At 45.9% G+C, this 17,730-nt stretch overlaps 1 long non-coding RNA gene across 2 annotated transcripts; it reads left to right on the top strand.

Annotated features, from left to right (window-relative positions):
- Nucleotides 1-5,561: 5,561 nt before the first annotated feature.
- LOC120380877 lies at nt 5,562-16,492 on the top strand. Of its 2 annotated transcripts, none has more exons than XR_005587868.1 (4): nt 5,562-5,712; nt 5,830-5,967; nt 6,181-6,292; nt 16,474-16,492. It is a non-coding gene; the product is annotated as an uncharacterized LOC120380877 (long non-coding RNA). The 2 variants fall into 2 exon arrangements; XR_005587867.1 differs by lacking the exon at nt 16,474-16,492 and adding an exon at nt 12,079-12,209.
- The last annotated feature ends 1,238 nt before the right edge of the window (nt 16,493-17,730 follow it).

The following is a 17,730-nucleotide window of genomic DNA, read 5'->3' as shown; positions in this document are numbered from 1 at the left end:
CAGCCATCTCCCTTTGTGCAATCTATCATGAATGGTGAAGAGACTACGTGAGCTATTAGAGAGGCTACGTGCGCTATTGCCTAGTCTATGCTTAATCAATAACCTGAGCATTGCTTTACCTTAAGCCAGGAGTAAATGTAATAAACACGTGTGTGGTTTGCCAGCACAGCATGTTTTCACTACATCTCCCCCTTTTTGTTTTTAAGCAATTTGCAGGCATAATGAATGCTCTGTTTTGTATTAAGTCGTTGCCAAGGGCAGCCGTGGACAAATAGGCTAATAAGTGAAGGAATACACTGTAATATGCAGCAACAAACTATTAATCCTGCAGCTATAACAATAACATATGCAAACATTTGCTTGTTCATCATATAAGTGTATGTTGAAGTCAGGGATGGGGTTGCTCAGTCCCTGATGCCACGCCATCCTTGTATGGTCGAACGTATCGTGCAGGTACCCAGAGCGGGCCGCTTGGTGTTGATACAGCTGCGTAACCGCGCCCCCAGGTGATTAGTGGCACAGGTCCGCTCCACTCCGGGCCAGGTAGCTGACGATAGGTTACCTTTGGAGCAGGAAGAACTTCGGTCGTCTGATAATGCCGTTGTGCCCTGGTGAAAAATTGAGAATTGAAAGGTAATAGATTTAAATGATTGAGTGTAAACAGTACTTGAGCCAGCCATTCTTCCTTTTCTGTCAGGCTGCCGGGGACAATTCCCCCTTTTTGTTTTTGCCGCAGGAGAGCAGTTTTTAATGTGCGATTAGCTCGTTCTACAATGGCTTGTCCTTGGGAATTGTATGGGATGCCAAAGGTATGCGTGATTCCCCATCGCGTGCAGAACGCTGCCATCGCTGAAGAGCAATAGGCTGGGCCATTGTCAGTTTTTAAAGCTGATGGCTTTCCCATCACTGCAAAGGAACGAATGAGGTGATTACAGACATGTTTTGCCTTTTCCCCTTTTTGTGGCGTTGCCCATATATATCCAGAATAAGTGTCTATGACTACATGCAAATAGGACCAGGGAGCTAATGGTGGGAACCGAGTGACGTCCATTTGCCACAATTGGTTTGCACCTAGCCCCCGAGGATTTACCCCGATAGCGGGTCCTGCGAGGTTTCCAGTACACTCAGGGCACTGCTGAATAATCGCTTGTGCATCAGATAGTGGTATGGAAAATTGCTTGGCCAATGCCCTAGCATTTTGGTGATGTAAGGAGTGACTTTCCATAGGAGAGCAGGGGAAAGCCTTTAAGGTGTTATCAGCATAGGCATTGCCTTGCGAGATTTCTCCGGGGAAAGGCTGATGACTTCTAACATGTGCAATAAAAAATAGATGTCGTCGGTGCCGTAATATCAGTTGTAGGGAAAGAAATAAACCAAGCAAATTATTATCCAAAGATGCAGTAACACAACTAGAAGCAATATTACTAACAACATTTGCAGCATACAAACTGTCTGTTATGAGGTTAACCGGTTGATCAGAAAATGTGTTAAAGGCAAGAATTAATGCAGCTAGCTCCGCACGCTGAGGAGAGCGTTGCGGTAAGGTAAACTGGGATTTCCACTGGTCATTTTTCTTCCAAGCGACCACCCCTCTAGAGGGGCCACCATCGGTGAAAATGGTAAGAGCTTCTTGTATGGGAACGGAGATACCAAGTAAAATACTTTCAGTGGAATATGCTGAGCAACTTGGAGACGAGGATCCTTGGGAGTATGGTAAGTTACGGACCCAACATAATTGGCTAGGGCTATTTGCACCTCCTCCGAGTGCATACATGCAACTTCCCAGGTGGCGATGGGGATGGGGATAATAATGTTTACTAAATCCATGGCAAACAAGTTTAGTGCTCGATTGCGTCCTTTAGTGATTAATTGAGCAAACATTCCAGACAATGGGACGAGTGTGTTTTTGTGTGTGTGTGGTAAATACATCCACTTGAGGATAAATTCTCTCTCACTTGTATGTTGAAGTAATGCCCCCATGAATTGCTTAGTGTCCCCAAGAATGATTAAGGACGGGGGCACGTCAGGTACTGCTCTATCTACCCATCTGTTTGCCATGGCTTCGTTGACCTTATGCACTACCTCCTGTTGTTCGTTTGTTAGTGATATTATGTCTCCCGGTTGCTTTCCTAATTTTAGGGCATTAAACAGTGGAGTTAGCATAGATGTGGGAATCTTGTAATACGGTCTTATCCAATTTATGGATCCCAGAATTTGCTGTAGTACTACATATGTTAATTTTTTTGGCAAGGTAAGTTTTGGAAGTATGGGCATGGAGTATGCTGCAAGCATTTTATGACCTAAATATTGAAAAGGTTCGGCTTCCTGTATTTTTTCCGGGGCTACTACCAGACCCGATTGACATAAGATATCAGTTAACTCACTTTTCCATGTGGTGGGTAGGGGCCTACCGGCTATTAAGATATCATCCATATAATGGTATACAAGTAGCTTTTTGAACTTATTTCTGAAAGGCTGAAGAGCAGTATTTACAAAATACTGACACATGGTAGGGCTATTTAACATGCCCTGGGGTAACACTTTCCAATGATAACGTGTTGTGGGTTGGGCGTTGTTCAGGACTGGCACTGTGAATGCAAAATACTTTCTATCCTTTTCCTGTAACGGTATTGTAAAGAAACAATCCTTTAAATCAATTATTGCTACCTGGTAGTCATAAGGGATTAAATTTGGATTGGGGAGGCCACACTGCAGGGGGCCCATTGGTTCTAGTATTTTATTAATTTCCCTCAAATCGTGAAGGAGCCTCCATTTTCCTGATTTTTTCTTAATTACAAAAACAGGAGTATTGTACGGGCTTGTAGTATGCTCAATGTGTCCATCTTTTAATTGTTGCTCAACTAATTGCTGCAAAGCTTCTAATTTGTCTTTAGGTAATGGCCATTGTTCTACCCAGACTGGTTTATCAGTTTTCCACTGTAACGGAAGAGCCTGAGGCTTACTCATCTTCCAAAACCAGTTTTGCCCCTATCTGTTCTAACAAATCTCTTCCCCAAATGTTAAACTGTAAAGGCAATATGCAGGGTTGAATATATGCTATTATGGGGCCTTGTTCCTGGGATTTTACCGGTAACCATTGAGAGCTCTTTTTAGATGCTTGGCTTCCTCCTACCCCGAATACCGCAGGGGCTATCTCAGAGGGCCATTTAGGTTCCCAATCCTTTTCAGCTATGACAGAAACATCCGCCCCTGTGTCCAACAAACCGGTCAGCCACTTACCTTGGAGGTTATACTTACGTTGAGGTTTGTGCAGGGATATTCGGTGTACCAACGCCGCCACCTGTGGGTGAAAGGAAGAGTCGCTGTCGCCTTCAGTACGGGTTGATCCAAAGCCTCCTGTATGTGTTACCTGTGATTTTTCTCCAGGGAGCTCATATGGCAACAGTATCAGTTGTGCCCAGGAGTCCCCCCGTCTTAAAGTAAAAGGCAGGTGACTCCAATACTGAACATATATTTTTCCCTGATAATCAGCATCAATCACTCCTGGAACTACCATAATTCCTTGTTTACTTGCTGATGACCGAGGGAGTATAATGCCCACCGTCCCTTCAGGAAGGGGCCCTTTTAGTTGAGTAGGCATTAAAAGAACTTCCCCCGGTAAGAATGAGGATTTTTCTTCTTGATTATACAAGTCTATTCCAGCACTGCCGGTCGTTGCCGGTTGTGCTGTAGTCAATTTTTCCGCCCCCGTTGTTTTTCCGGGGCCCGGGGAGGGCCCGCTCACTGGTTTCCCTGCCCCAGTCCTGATCGACATTGATTTGCCCAATGATACCCCTTGTTGCATTTAGGACATTTTTTGGAGGGCCTACCCCCTTCCTGGGGTTTTCCTTTATGTGCCCCCCCTCCGGGTGCCCTACACTGGCTTTTAAAGTGTCCTGGTTTTTTGCAATTAAAACAATTTCCTGCTGGTTTATTACCTTGTCTTATAGCCCCTGCCAAAAGAGCCATAGCGTGGGTTTGACTACCGACATCCGCGCAAGCCTGAATCATGTCCGCTAAAGTGTACGAGGGGCGATGTATTATAGATTGCAGTACCTTCTTGCAATCAGCATTAGCTTGCTCATAGGCCAGTCGCTGTAAAAGCTCTGTCTGTGCCTCCTCGTTATCGACCTGCCGATGTACTGCTTCCTTGAGCCTATCTATGAACTGCGGATACGGCTCTGTAGGCTGCTGCCGGGTGGCTGTGAAAGACCTAGTCGGTTTCCCACTTACGGGAACCCTTCTGAAAGCTCTCATAACACTAAGTTTAGTACGAATATATGCATCTGGGTCTAACTCCAACTGTCCCTCTATAGTGCTAAATTGGCCTGCTCCATAAATCTGGTCAGGCGTGGCAGCTGGGGTTGAGTATCCCACAGCAGCTAACCTAAACTCACTGTCCCACACCATATACTGGGCGGGGGTCAGCACCATACGAAATAAGTCTTTCCAATCTTGTGGAGCCATAATGTAGCCATTTCCAATTCCTTCTAAGATGCCTGCCACGAAATTAGACCTAATGCCTGTCTCCGTGATAGCTTTTCTCACTTCCCTCAGTACTGTATACGGTAGCGCCGTCCACTGTCTGACGGCATCGCCTCTGTGCATCGACTCCTGCCGCTATAGGCATTAGCATGGGCAACTCCTCCCACTGATGTTCTTCCTCCAAATTCAATTCCCCGCCTCACGCGCCAACGCAACCGCCGCCGGACGCAGCCCCCACGATTCCCCGAAACAAGGCTGATCAGTTCCTTTATCAACGGGGATCCGAGGGCCGCTGCCCGTATCCGACACCGCAGGCGCTGGTGGTAGCACCCGCGGCACGGAGGCGGTGTCGTCAGCGCGAGAAGCGGGCGGCAGTGAGAGACGCCTGTGGCCCCAGTTTTCCACTGCCTCAGTACAGCGCTGCCACATGAGCAGGTGCTGTACTGCTGCTCTCGGTTTCTCAAAGAGCTGTGTTCCTATCTTTTGCCAATCTTCTTGCTGCAGGGACCTCTTCGGGATACCAGGGGCATTGACATTCTATTTCCTTAACAAAATCCTCTACATGCCGCAGCGTAACCGCTGGGCAACCGCTCCTCAATGAGCTTAAATAATTCCTTAGCATGAGCCTTTGTGGCACTGATAAATCGCTCCCATACTCACGAGTGGCTGTTTCAGCGGGTGCACCTAGACTATTCCAGTCGGATGAGCAGGGTCCTCGGATCCGGTGAATCACGTCGGGGTCACCAGATGTTGGGATCAAGGAGACGCGGAGTCAAGAGGTTTGTTAAGCAGGCGTCCCGAGCTCTCTTGAGCTGGGTTTTTATTAGTAATTAGATCAAAGAGCATGAGATCATAGTTACTTGTAACATATTGATTGGTTCCCCCACAGCCATCTCCCTTTGTGCAATCTATCATGAATGGTGAAGAGACTACGTGAGCTATTAGAGAGGCTACGTGCGCTATTGCCTAGTCTATGCTTAATCAATAACCTGAGCATTGCTTTACCTTAAGCCAGGAGTAAATGTAATAAACACGTGTGTGGTTTGCCAGCACAGCATGTTTTCACTACAAGGGTTGTTTGCAGGTCCCATTTTACAGAGTCTGATCTCCTGTGCCTGGTTTCCATTTCCTGTCACAGGACTCAGCAAACTTTGGGGGAGTTGTTGCCAGACCTGGGCTTGCTCCCGTATAAATTCCTGAAGACTCTTTTGCTGTTAAACCTATCAGGTAAGCAAAGTCTGTTTTTTCTGCATGCTGGGATTGTTGGAAGGTTTGTAGGGGTCTTCTACACCAGCAGTTCTCAACTGGACTGATTGCTGCAGTTCTCTGCCTCTCTTTCCCCAGGCTTTCTATCTAAGTATTAGAGTCTGTGCTTTTCAAGGGTGGGAATGAGAGACTGGTGAGAGCACTCAGGGAGCAGAGAACATGGAGTCTGCTTGAAAACCCCCAGACTCACCATGAGGGAGTGTGTCTGCTGGTGAGGTAAGAGATCTAGGAGGCATCATTTTATCCTTGGGAATCAGTAGCAAATAGAGTGGCTGAGAGGGAAACTCCAGTTTATAGCTTTGTGGGGGGGGGGGTGCCCTGGGTGGAAACACACAGCTCCCACCCATAGATATCAGAGCTGTCTGCTCAGAACAGCTGAGTTTTTGAAGTGTGCAATCAACCCCATAAGTGGTTTCTTTTGTCTTCCAGTGTTCTGCTAAGATCTGGACTAATAACACCTGAGATCATCCAGAGCCTCCTCCCCTGGGTGAATTCCCCAACAGAAAACCGCCAAGTCACCAGCACAGCTTTCCTTGCCCAGGTGAAACACAGGGCTCTGAAGAGCAGTTTAATCATTAGACTGTTGTCTGCCTTTCTTTCAGGAGTTGTTCAGTTCAGTTCCTAAGAGTAATTGTCATTTTAGATAGTAGAATGGATCCTCCTTTATATGGAAACCTGGCCAGGAACTTCATTCTACCTTTTGGAGTTATTCTCTCTCAGATATTTTTATTGCTGCTATTGGCTATACTAGCTACACAACCACAGGTGCTGGCTGAGAGAGATACAGAGTTTGAATTACTGGATCTCTTCTGTCAAGTCCTAGTGCTGATACTAACCAACAGCTCCTGATTTTGGTTTAGCTCAGCAGATCTTCTGAATGAACCTAGTGTCCTAATACTATAAAATAAGCAACATACAAACACATTCACATCTATTTTAGATTCTCATTACTGTAGTATCTGAGTACCTCAAAACTCTGTAATGTATGTATCCCCACAACACTCCCGGGAGGTAGGGAAGCACTACTATTTCTATTTTACAGGCAGAGAACTGATGCACAGAAGGGCTAAGTACCTTGCCCAAGGTCACACTTGAAATCCTAGGCTGCTGGACCATCCTCCCTTTCCACAGCCTTCCTCTAACATCTGCATCATATTTCCCACTTATGCTAAGCAACTATCTTAGGGGCTTATCTGGTTCTAAGAAAAACAATCGATCTGTGCCTGTGATGGGCTGTACCTGGGCTTTGAGGCTTTTTACAAGAGGCCCTGTGGTCCTACTACACCCTGCCCCAGGAAAAGAGCCACAAATCTGGGTCTGTCTAGAGAGGCCTCAGGAAAGCAGCCAATCAGAGCCCATCAGGCTCAGCTAAAAGGAGCTGCAGGGCCTTAGCAGGTCAGTTCCTGGCAGGAACTGGAGGAGCAAGAAAGGGTGCTGCTCTCCGGTCACAGAAAGTCAGGGGATAGCTAGAGTTTGATTCTGGAAGCATTTGTTTAAGCTGTGTTTGCAGGAAGAGAGTCCTTAAGAACTTTAACCCTGAGGTGAGAGTGAAGCTGAAAGTGGCTGGTAGGAAGAAGCAACAATGAACTGAAAAAAAGCAGTACCTAGCTACTGTTTACAGGGTCCATGGTTTGGAAGCCAGAGTTATGGGCAGGCCCAGTTCCCCTACCATCTACAGTGGCATAAGCCCCATGAAGGGGGAAAATGCTTATGGAGAGCTTGGACAAAGGGCAGAATTTCAAGGACCCAGAGTTGGGGCTGGAGACCCTAGTGAGGGCAATGGGACTGTTCTTGACTATCCCAGAGGGGTTCATTTGGACTTTGGGACTTAGCCAGAGTCCTAAGCCACAGAAGACTCACTGAGGTTGGCTGGCAGGGTTCCCCAGGGGTGAGAAAACGATTGTGGTACCAGACCCAGCCACTAAGAGGCTCTCAAAAGGTGAGTGGATCCCTATTATAGGGCCCAAAAGGAAAGCTCCATGGTTTTAAGACATTTCTCATTTGTGTGGAATAATAAAGTTCAGGGTTGGCTCTAGGATCCCACTACTCATTGCTGTAGCTCAGCTAACACTGCTGCAGAACACTCTGTGTGTCTGTGCCTGTGTGGTGAAAACCTGGCCCCCTGTAAATACACTCAGAGTCAACCTATGATGCAGCTCTTGTAAAATGCAGCCAATTAACACCACAGTGATCATGGGTGTAAAGCTGTGGCCTCTTTTTGAGGGTCTGCTATTGCCCAAGACCTAAATCAAGCTCAGGCAGTGTTTGGGTGATGTGCTAATTTATGAGCTGCTTGATGCCTGCACAGTATTTGGTATGGCTTTGCCACACATAATGTTGTTCTGTTGTTGATCTTAATTTGTTCTGTGGCATTACATAGTTCGTGGTGTTACTTGTCACATGCATAAACACTCTTCCTATCACTGGTCCATCTGTAGTGGACCTATATGTGGATGCCTTGCCCTGATGTTAACAGCTGCAATGGACAAGCATTATTACAATTACCTGTGCTCCTACACAATGCTGCATTTTTGAAAGGCCCGATTTTATGGAGCCAGGTGTAGACCCTGAGGGGTGCATAACCCCAGCACAGAGACAGGCAAACTCTCTGTGCTGACCAAGCCCTTAGTTTCTTGCAGAGTGGCCTCCTGTTAATGTACTAAAAATTAAGTAGGCCTCAACTGTGTGCTGCTGTATACTTGTGCAATTATACAAGTCCCCAGTTTACACAATGGTATGGAACAGCAGGGGCTTAGTTACATCAGACCCTGAATCAGGGAGAAAGTTCCTTAAATATGTAGCCTTATATTAGTTATATGCTGGTACCTGGTCAAAGGGGGCTTTTTTGCTTGCTTTATTATTCTCTTGTCTGTTTGTTGTGCTGTTAATATGTGTTAATTAATGGCAGTTAAGGACCATCTTGTTCTGTGTTTGTACAGGTCCTAGTACAATGGGAATCTGGTCTGTGACTGGGACTATGAGGCAGTACTGGAATACAAATAATCACATGCTGATCTACAGAAATACTTTTCAAGTATCAGAGGGGTAGCCGTGTTAGTCTGGTTCTGTAGAAGCAGCAAAGAATCCTGTGGCACCTTATAGACTAACAGATGTTTTGCAGCATGAGCTTTCGTGGGTGAATACCCACTTCTTCGGATGCAAGCAGTGCTGCTTGCATCCGAAGAAGTGGGTATTCACCCACGAAAGCTCATGCTGCAAAACATCTGTTAGTCTATAAGGTGCCACAGGATTCTTTGCTGCTTCTACAGAAATACTTTTGTACCCTGGCCATCCCCACTGGCTTAAGAGATTAGTCACTGAAAATGGAAGTATGTGAACTTGACATCTGCAGTTTAACTCAGTCCCTTCATCTCCTGCACTGAGTGTTCTTTCTGCTCAGTACACGCTGTCTGAATGCACAGGAGAACCGTGATGGATGGTGACAAAGGCAAGTGGTGGTTCTTCTCCTTCTCTCATCTCTTTTCAGATCAGGCTGCAAGTAAGACCTGTGACCCATGACCATCCCTGGCTGCCACTCAGATGGACAGCCCTGAGGCTGTGTCCAGGGCACCTTTTATACGCTTGCCCAGGAAACCCCTTAGAAAAGACAGCCCCTGCTTGGGGCTTGGGAAACCCCTTAGGAAAACTGGTTCTGCCTGGAACTTGTTTACAACTTCCAGGAGAACTGTTCAGTGTAAGGGCAGAGGGACCCAGTGCTATGAACTAATGTCTGCAGCCCTTAGTTAAGCAGAATAGAAGTCAGGAGGAATTTACCTGAATGAGGATTGAAGAGTCTGTCCTGCATTCCATGCACCCCTTGGTATCCTCAAAACTTGCTCTGGCTGCAGTTGGCATTTTGTTGTGTCAGAACACAGCCTGAGCCCAGAGAGAGAGCTGCAGTATGTGGCTTTGTGAAGAAAAAGGAGAGTGAGTCACAGTAGTAATAAATCTCTGAGGGCTGGTCTTGTGTTGGGGGTGGCATGCACTGAACAATGTCTACTGACGTGATCATGAAATGCCATATTTCATCAGAGAAGCTATTAAGCTAAATCCCAAATCTAACCTCACTGGGGCAAGATGTTGACTGATGTTACAGATAGAGATTGGCTGCTGCACATCACAGAAGGGCTAATAACTATTTTGTGGTGCCCAGATGGACGTTTTTAGAGTGTTGTTTACAATGAGGGGTCTCAATCTTTCTCTTTTGAAGCGTCCCACCCCCAACATGCTATAGAAACTCCATGACCCAGTGAGGGAAGGCCCTCCAGGATTCAGATGTGGGCGGGGGGCCCTCTGGGCTTCAGCTATGGGCAGGATTCTGCCCGCTGGGACTGGGGGGCTCAGGAGCTCCACAGGATGTGGGAGGGCTCAAGATTTGCCCCGCAGAGCAGGGGGATTGGGGTCCAGTGGGCTGTGGGCCCGCAGTTGAGAACGGCTGATTTACAACACAGCACTACAATAATGAGAGTGAGCGATTACTCCAAAGAGAGAGACAGTTTGTTTGAACATGGGTGTAACTAGCTGCAATTTACATATAAAACAATGTAGATTACAACAGTGATCCAGGAGTTACACTGGCATGGGAGGCAGCTATACTGCCATCACCAGCCATATACCTGCGGTGATTCCCTTAGACAGGAGGAATTCTCTAACATCAAGCTGCAGCTGGTTTAAGTTCACTGAGTGCTAGTTACATGGTGCAAAATGAACTTGGTGGGCCAGAGAATACAGCCCTCTGAGCTCACAAGCCACAACTCTGAGTAGCTGTCTATTAACATTTATTAAAGAGACAAGGTGGGTGAGATCATCGCTTTTATTGGACCAACTTGTAAGTGGGAAGTTGGAAGCAACTTGAAAGTTAGTCAAATAAAAAAATTCCTTACGCACCTTATCTTTCTAATCTCCTGGGACCAACTCGGCTATGACAACACTGCATATTAACATGGATGTCCTGCACTTTCCTTGCATGTAGGATGGTGAATTATACCAACAAACTGAGGCATGAGGAAGTGGACCAAGCAGTAGAGATGACTGTAAATGTCTGAAGTGATATCACACCACTACATTTTGTGACAGTAGACAATGGCAATGCTAATACCATGATTACATTTGCTTCTAAAAGCTGCCTGGTTTCTTTGGTGGTGCTTCCTTAAAGAGTATTTCCAAAAGACATTTTGAAGTGCTAAGGAAAGTAAAAGGCAGCACTGAAATTCATGCTGATCTTCTCATATCCAGTCAGGCTACTCCTCCTATTGATGTGCAGTATCTGGCCCCCATCCTTCCTATCTGGTGACTATTACAAGCCAGTGTAAGCTGAGCTGCTTTAAGGCTGCTCTACTTTATGGCAGCCCAGGGGATGGGGAGAATATAAAGGTGGTGTACAGATACTTTTCTCCTTTCCTGTCACGTCCTGCACAGAGTGCAGCTGAGCAGAAAGCACAGATTGGAGACTGAGTATAAGGCCTCATTCTGCACTCAGATACACAGGTTAAACTTCCATTGAATGCAATGGGAATACCATGGCTGTAACTGAGGGCAGAATTTAGGCTTTAAAAGGAATTACTACTCAAAAGACTTCAGGTTTGGGGCCATAGTGTAAATCTACCCTGTAAGGAAGATACCAGTCTCTTCATAAAACTGATTACTTTTCATAGGAATCATTTAAATTTGTTAAGAAAAATATGGGAACTCACACAGAAACGGTGTTTAATATTTAGAAATGCATGTGTGCAGGACTGATGTGAAAGAAATATTCACAATGTTGAAATTGGATGGCCCAGATCCTTACTTCCTTGTATGTCCCCTTTGACCCACTGCATTGGCTCAGAGGGCAAAAAGGGAACTAAATGTTGCTTTAAAGCGGCAGCTGAAGATTCCCTTGTAAATACTAGGAGGCATCCTGGGGCAGGCTAAGGACCAGGATGGGGGCATGGCAAAGGTATGAGAGGTGGGACTGGAGCATGATGTGCTCTTGCAATCATGGCCAGCAGCATCTTGGGAGTAGCTACCTGGCACAGAAAGTTAAAACTTGGCCCCAGGCAGTTTAAGAGATTGCCTGGGTCAGTAGAAAGGTGGCTTGAACCTACCTGTGAGCCTCTGTTTCCCCAGAACATGAAGCAGAGCTCTGGAAAATCTGGGGGTCTAGCTCTGAGTTGTTTCAAACCACACAGGCATGTGTTAGGTCAACATTAGCAACAAAGAGAAGTTAAGTGAGATGGAAAGTTTGAGGACCATGTTTTTATCTTTGCTCAAATTATGGTAGTTTGAAGTTGAGTTGATTATTTGGTTCCCTCAACTGTCAGCTAAAACCTTTATGTACTTTGCCAGAGCCTGGAGACTTTTTCCCCATTTGATGGGTTTTGTGGTGAGCTGGGTCATGTATATGGACCTGGAGAAGAAAGAGGAGGTGGCATTCATTTGGATGAAGAGGAATTTTGGACAATGGATTATGTCTGGAAAGGCAGGTGTTCTGTTTCACTGATCAGCTCTCCCCCCAAAGTGCAGTGAAGCAACAAGGATTAGCTTCAGACTCTTGCAGCAACTTTATGTACAGTGAATTTCATTGCATATGTCCCACTTGCTGATGCCACCATGGCAATAGGTAACACATGAATACAAGCCAAGTTTGATTTTTTAAAAAAAAATTGCCTCAGGTTAGGCGGTTGTGTTCATATCTAGGTCCCCAAATAAATGGCTTGACTTGTACTAGCACTGAGTGCTAAGAAATTCCCAATAGGTACTCATTTTTAAAAACAATATTGGGCAAAGTCCACTGGGCGTATGAAGTAGTTTTGCTATATAGAAAGAGTAGCAAGCTCCAGCAAATGGGCTGCTTTCAATTATCTTTGCACTATACCCATTTTTGGAGAATGACTTTAGTCTAAATCTAACTTTTCTATGTTGCAGCTGTACGGGTATTGTATTTCCACTAACCCCACCTCCCAGGCACCAGGGAGATGCAAGGGGCTAATTATCTGTATTGTAAAGTTTGAGCTGAGGTTTTGGGGGGGAAAAACCCAGAGCTGACTATGTTGGTCAAAGTAATGTAAAACCTGCTGTCGCTCATTTCTCTCTCTCTCTCTTCCTCTCTCTTTGCAGGAGGAATCATTTTCGTTTGCCTCTAAATGTCACAGAGTTGAGAACCTTTGACCCAGCTGTGAAACTTATTGGCCCACCCCGACCATTTCACCAGTAGCTGCTTTTTTTTCTCCCTTTTCCTTTCGCCGTTAGAACTTTTTCAATCCTAAATTCTCACAGAGGTGGTGAAGGACTCAATTTTTCCTCTGTTTCCATGATTTCTAAAACATGCATTCTTGGAACAAAGTGGCCTGTTCCATGTGGTGCTGGGACTTCTGGGGGTGATGCTGCATTTCGATGTGTAGAGGTCAATGGGGGAGCTCTTAGAGGGGTCACATGACCCTCTTCTGTATGGGTCATCTTGCCCAGAGCTCCCTTCCCCCTGGTTGGTCAAATCCACTCTTGGGAAGGTCTTCTATTGCTGAAACCCATCTTGATTGGCAGGGGGCTATGGAGGTGTCCTGATCACTACACTCTGGAACACGCCCAGATTGGTCAAATCTCCTTGTGTGTGTGTGTGTGTGAGAGAGAGAAACCTATCCTGATTGGTAGAGGCTGGTCGGAGGAGTTCTTAGAGGGGTCACATGACACCCTTTACTTCTAGTCATGTGTCCGTCTTGACCCTGAAAATAGTATCCCTGGGTCAGAGATGTCAGGTTGGAACTGGCCAACTCACTGGGTAGAATGTGCATCTAGGGCTGCATTTGGTGAAGAGAACCCCCACTTGCTGCAGTGCAGTGGGAATCCACATGAAGTTTCCTTAGGATAATTTTCCTAGCCAACAAAGGAGGAATTGTGAGCTGTGTCAGGTCAGCTAATCAAGCGGGGAGGAGCTGGTACAGTCCAGAAAGTGAATCAGTCCTGTCTGGGAAATCAGACCCATGTTGATAAACAGTGTGATTGGAGGTTTTTCCCTGGGAGACTGAGTATTCAGTTAATCTCTTTCCTGCTTAGCCAGCATGAACGCAGAGCTATAAATAGAAATGCAAAGGAGTGAAGTGAGCTACCTGCGAAATACATGGATTCCAGTGATAGCCCTGGTTGGGGAGAGCTCTTTCTGGGGCCAGTGATACCATCTCCTAGAGTCTGTGCTGGCTGGAGGGGATTATGGATAACAAGGACTACTGCCATTGTCCAGACAGGTGCTCAGACACCATGATGATACATGCAGTGTAAACCCCAGACAGGCAGATTAAATAAACAGAAATTGTGGCTCACATGCTGCCAACCACTCATTCTTTGCCCTTGCAGAGTGTGTTCCTCAGTTATCAGCATCCTTTCAGCCTAAGGTTGTCTAATGTTTGCCTAGATGAAGAAAGAAGTTGAGGTCCCATGCTAATACTAAACTTGTTTCCCAATCTAGACAAAACTAAAACTAGAACAGTTGGAGTTGGCAGATTCCGATAAGTGTAGGTCATGGGGTATTGTGGTGATGGCAACGGAGCCTGGGAAAAGCTTGTAAATACCCTAGGCAGACCAGCAGGTTCAGAATATGCATAGAAAGTATATCATTTGTTTTCATCCTCTGAGTACTGTTATGGATCCACAGGCTTTGGTCTATGCCCCAGCAGTCCCTTGGGAGTGACCCCTTCAGTGTGACAGTCCCCAAAGACCCTCACAGTTCCACAAAGGCAGGTCCACAGCCTCCAAGATTGCGAAACTGGGCCTTCAGGCCCCAGCAAACCCTGTCTCTCTCCATTGCTCCCTGCAGGGAACCCAGCCAGTCAGACTCCTGTGGCAGCTTTGTTCTACAGCCCTTCCGGGAGGGCGCAGTGCTCTCAGAGTACTTGCAGTGACACAGGCAGCCTTTCCAAAACAACGTAACAATTTATTAGTTTATTGGCCTAAAGAATCTGAAAGTCTTTAGGTTAACAAAGAAAAGCCAAGGTTAAGGTAGAGTTCAGCCTGGCCAACCCTAGGCCTCGGCTCCCTAGTCCTAAGTGTGTGTGTCTCTCCAAAGGCCAGCTCTTAACCCCGCCACCTTCCACCTTTCCTCTTGTTCTCTAGCTGGACCCTTTGTTCCGAGTACCTGTAGGAAGGTGGGGGAAAACTCCTTGTTGTTGGTTGCTAGATGGGAACATCCCACGCACTGTGGTTCCCATTGTCTTTCCAGATGCTCCATTGATAGGGGGCAGTCTCAGCCAATGTTTAACAACCTCTACCACCCCAGACAGCTGTGTGACACAATGCCTCATGTCCCCTCCTGCCTCAGGAGCACATTTTTAACCCTTTATGTTCCATGCATAGCAATTCAAAGCACAGAGGGAAAATGAGGCATGTGTAAGAATCATAAACATATTATCAAAATTCCCACTTTGTCATATTTACAACCTCAGGGAGGCAAACCAAGACCCTGTGAGGGGAGAGCCCACACTTCACTGGGCTGGTACAGGGGATGGATTCAGTCCTTCTCTTGTTTTTTTGCCTTCAGACAGTTCATTGTTTGGCCAATTTAGCCCAGGTGCTTCTTTCTGGAAATTCCTAGAGATATTTTACTTTTTCTTGTATTAAGCTTATCTTTCACTCTGGGCCAGAAACTGCATGCAACTCCAAGGGGGAAGATTATCACAGCTCCTCCAAGAAGCAAAAATAGTGGGGGCATTTAAGGTGAATCACTCAGGTTGTCAACACCTCCTAAGAGGTGCCACCCTGGGGGCGGTTGTATATACTGGGTTTCCCAGAAACCAACAGACAAAGAAAAAGGTTTTTATATAAAAAAGCTGGGTTTAAACTGACTCAGGGCTGTCTTCTGCCCACGAGGGGCCTCAGCCCTTGTGGAAAGTTTGGAAAGACTTTGGCCTATTAGGGCTCCATAAGACTAATTGGTGATTTCTGGTGTGTTTCGAGTGTTTAAATCTGTTTGTTGTTTTTATTATGGTTTCTCTGTAATGCTTTTATCTTAAAAATAAATGTGCTTGTTTAGAAGGAGCTTTGTGATAATGTGTAACTGCTGGCAGTACACAGTTCCTAGCCCTTGGAGAGAAAGCAAAGCACGGGCCGCTAGGCAGACTGGCTTGCTGGGAATATCACAGTGTAGGGTAGGAAGCTGTGCAGCCCTAAATTCCCTGGTGGAAAAGGAAGTTGGACAAGGGTCCCTGCCAAGAGGCAAGTGACTGCAGGAGAGCTGAAACCTGACTGAGCATTCCTGGAGTGTACCCTAAAGGGGGCAGACAGAAACAGGTGCAGTTACCCTGAAAGCCTGACAACCATGCACCTGGGGATGGATTAGATAGGACAACAGAGTTTTTTCCAGCTCCTATGATGCAGTGGTTGTGGTGTCTCACTGTTCCATGTATACATCATTCCTGGGCATAATTGGTCTTCCTGGGGATCCTTTGGCAAGACATATCTAACCCTTAGATTTTGGCTAATGTTGGCTTTTTGTATTCATCATTTTGTTGTCTGAGTTTCACTACACAAAAGAACGGTTCATCTGAAAAGTAATCTTGTTCTTCAGAGACAAAACCAAGCAGGTGCAGAACTAGCAATATAAGGCTGAGTTTGCTGCTTTCACAGGCTAGGCAAGGTGGGGTGAGCAATGTAGCCACAAGCTCACCACGCAGGCTACACCTTGGTTGGAAGCTCCTTTCTTCACAGATGAATACCTTGATCTTAGCTCTCTCCCTTGTCTCTTCATCACCTCAGCAGCCCTGGGTGCTCTCTCAAGAACTGCACACCTGACTCTGGGATGCTGAGTGCTATCAGCTGCTGAAACCACAGCTTGAACCAAGAAAGCCTTTGCTCTCACTCACTAACTCAAGATCAATTTGTATCTAATAAAAAGAAAAATGAACCAGACTGTTCTCAGTCTTTCTCTTTAAAATTAATGTGTAGCTCAGTAGGCAGGAAGTTATAGGCATGACTGTGACAACCAATTCACTGGCCAGACTCAGCATCTAACTGTGACACTGACAGACTCCAGTCATCAGTGGATGGGATTGAACCTGGGACCTCTGGAGCTAAATGCATGAGCCTCTACTGCATGAACAAAAAGTGATATGGCACTTGGCTGAGGCTGTACCACACTCATTAATCTCTAAGTCAGGGGTTCTCAAACTGGGGGTGGAGACCCCTCAGAGGGTCATAAGGTTATTATGTGGGGGGTCATGAGCTGTCAGCCTCCACCCCAAACCCCCTTTGCCTCCAGGATTTATAATGGTATAAAATATATAAAAAGGTGTTTTTAATTTATTAGAGGGGTCACACTTAGAGGCTTGCTAGGTGAAAGGGGTCACCCATACAAAAGTTTGAGAGTCACTGCTGTAAGTGGTTTCAGTGCTACTACATGGGATAGGGCACCACACCCAGGAAGTGTGTGGGTTACATAATAGTACTAGGAACATGGCTCCAGCTAACTACCCTGAATGGATCCAGTTAAACTAGTTGCACTAAGTAATATCAGCTCCAGGTGAGTTGACACCAGTACCATGAAATACTCTTTCCAGGGGTGCCCAGTGACCAGCTGATGCAGTGAAGCATGTGTCTTGACAAGCTCAAGAACTTCAATGCAGAGGAGGCTTGGAGTTTTTTCAGATCAGCTATACAAAAATGATCTGAAATGTGCATACTAAGAAAAGGGAACAAACACGCAGGGAAAGGCTTCAGCCCCATGTGGATGAATAACCACCTCAAAAAGGTTATTAGGAGTTGATCAGCAAAGACAGCTACATTATGGAGGTTAGAAAATGTTGGAATAAAGTGAGAAAAATTAAAAGTCAAGCTGAACTCTTGTTCAACAAACATGAAATAATAATGAGGGTTTTTTAGTTATATAAACAAAAAAAGAACACAGAAGGATAAGGTTGGGCCAGTATACAATGTGGATGGGAAGGAGGTTAAACCTAATGTAGATATGTCCCTAAAACTAAATGAATAGTTTGCCTTGGTTTTCAGTAACAATGA

The sequence above is a fragment of the Mauremys reevesii genome, linkage group 13, assembly GCF_016161935.1.
Source record: "Mauremys reevesii isolate NIE-2019 linkage group 13, ASM1616193v1, whole genome shotgun sequence".
In the NCBI taxonomy this organism is placed as follows: Eukaryota; Metazoa; Chordata; order Testudines; family Geoemydidae; genus Mauremys; species Mauremys reevesii.
Note: the sequence above shows the minus strand (reverse complement) of the source record. Positions and strands in the feature narration are given on the sequence as shown.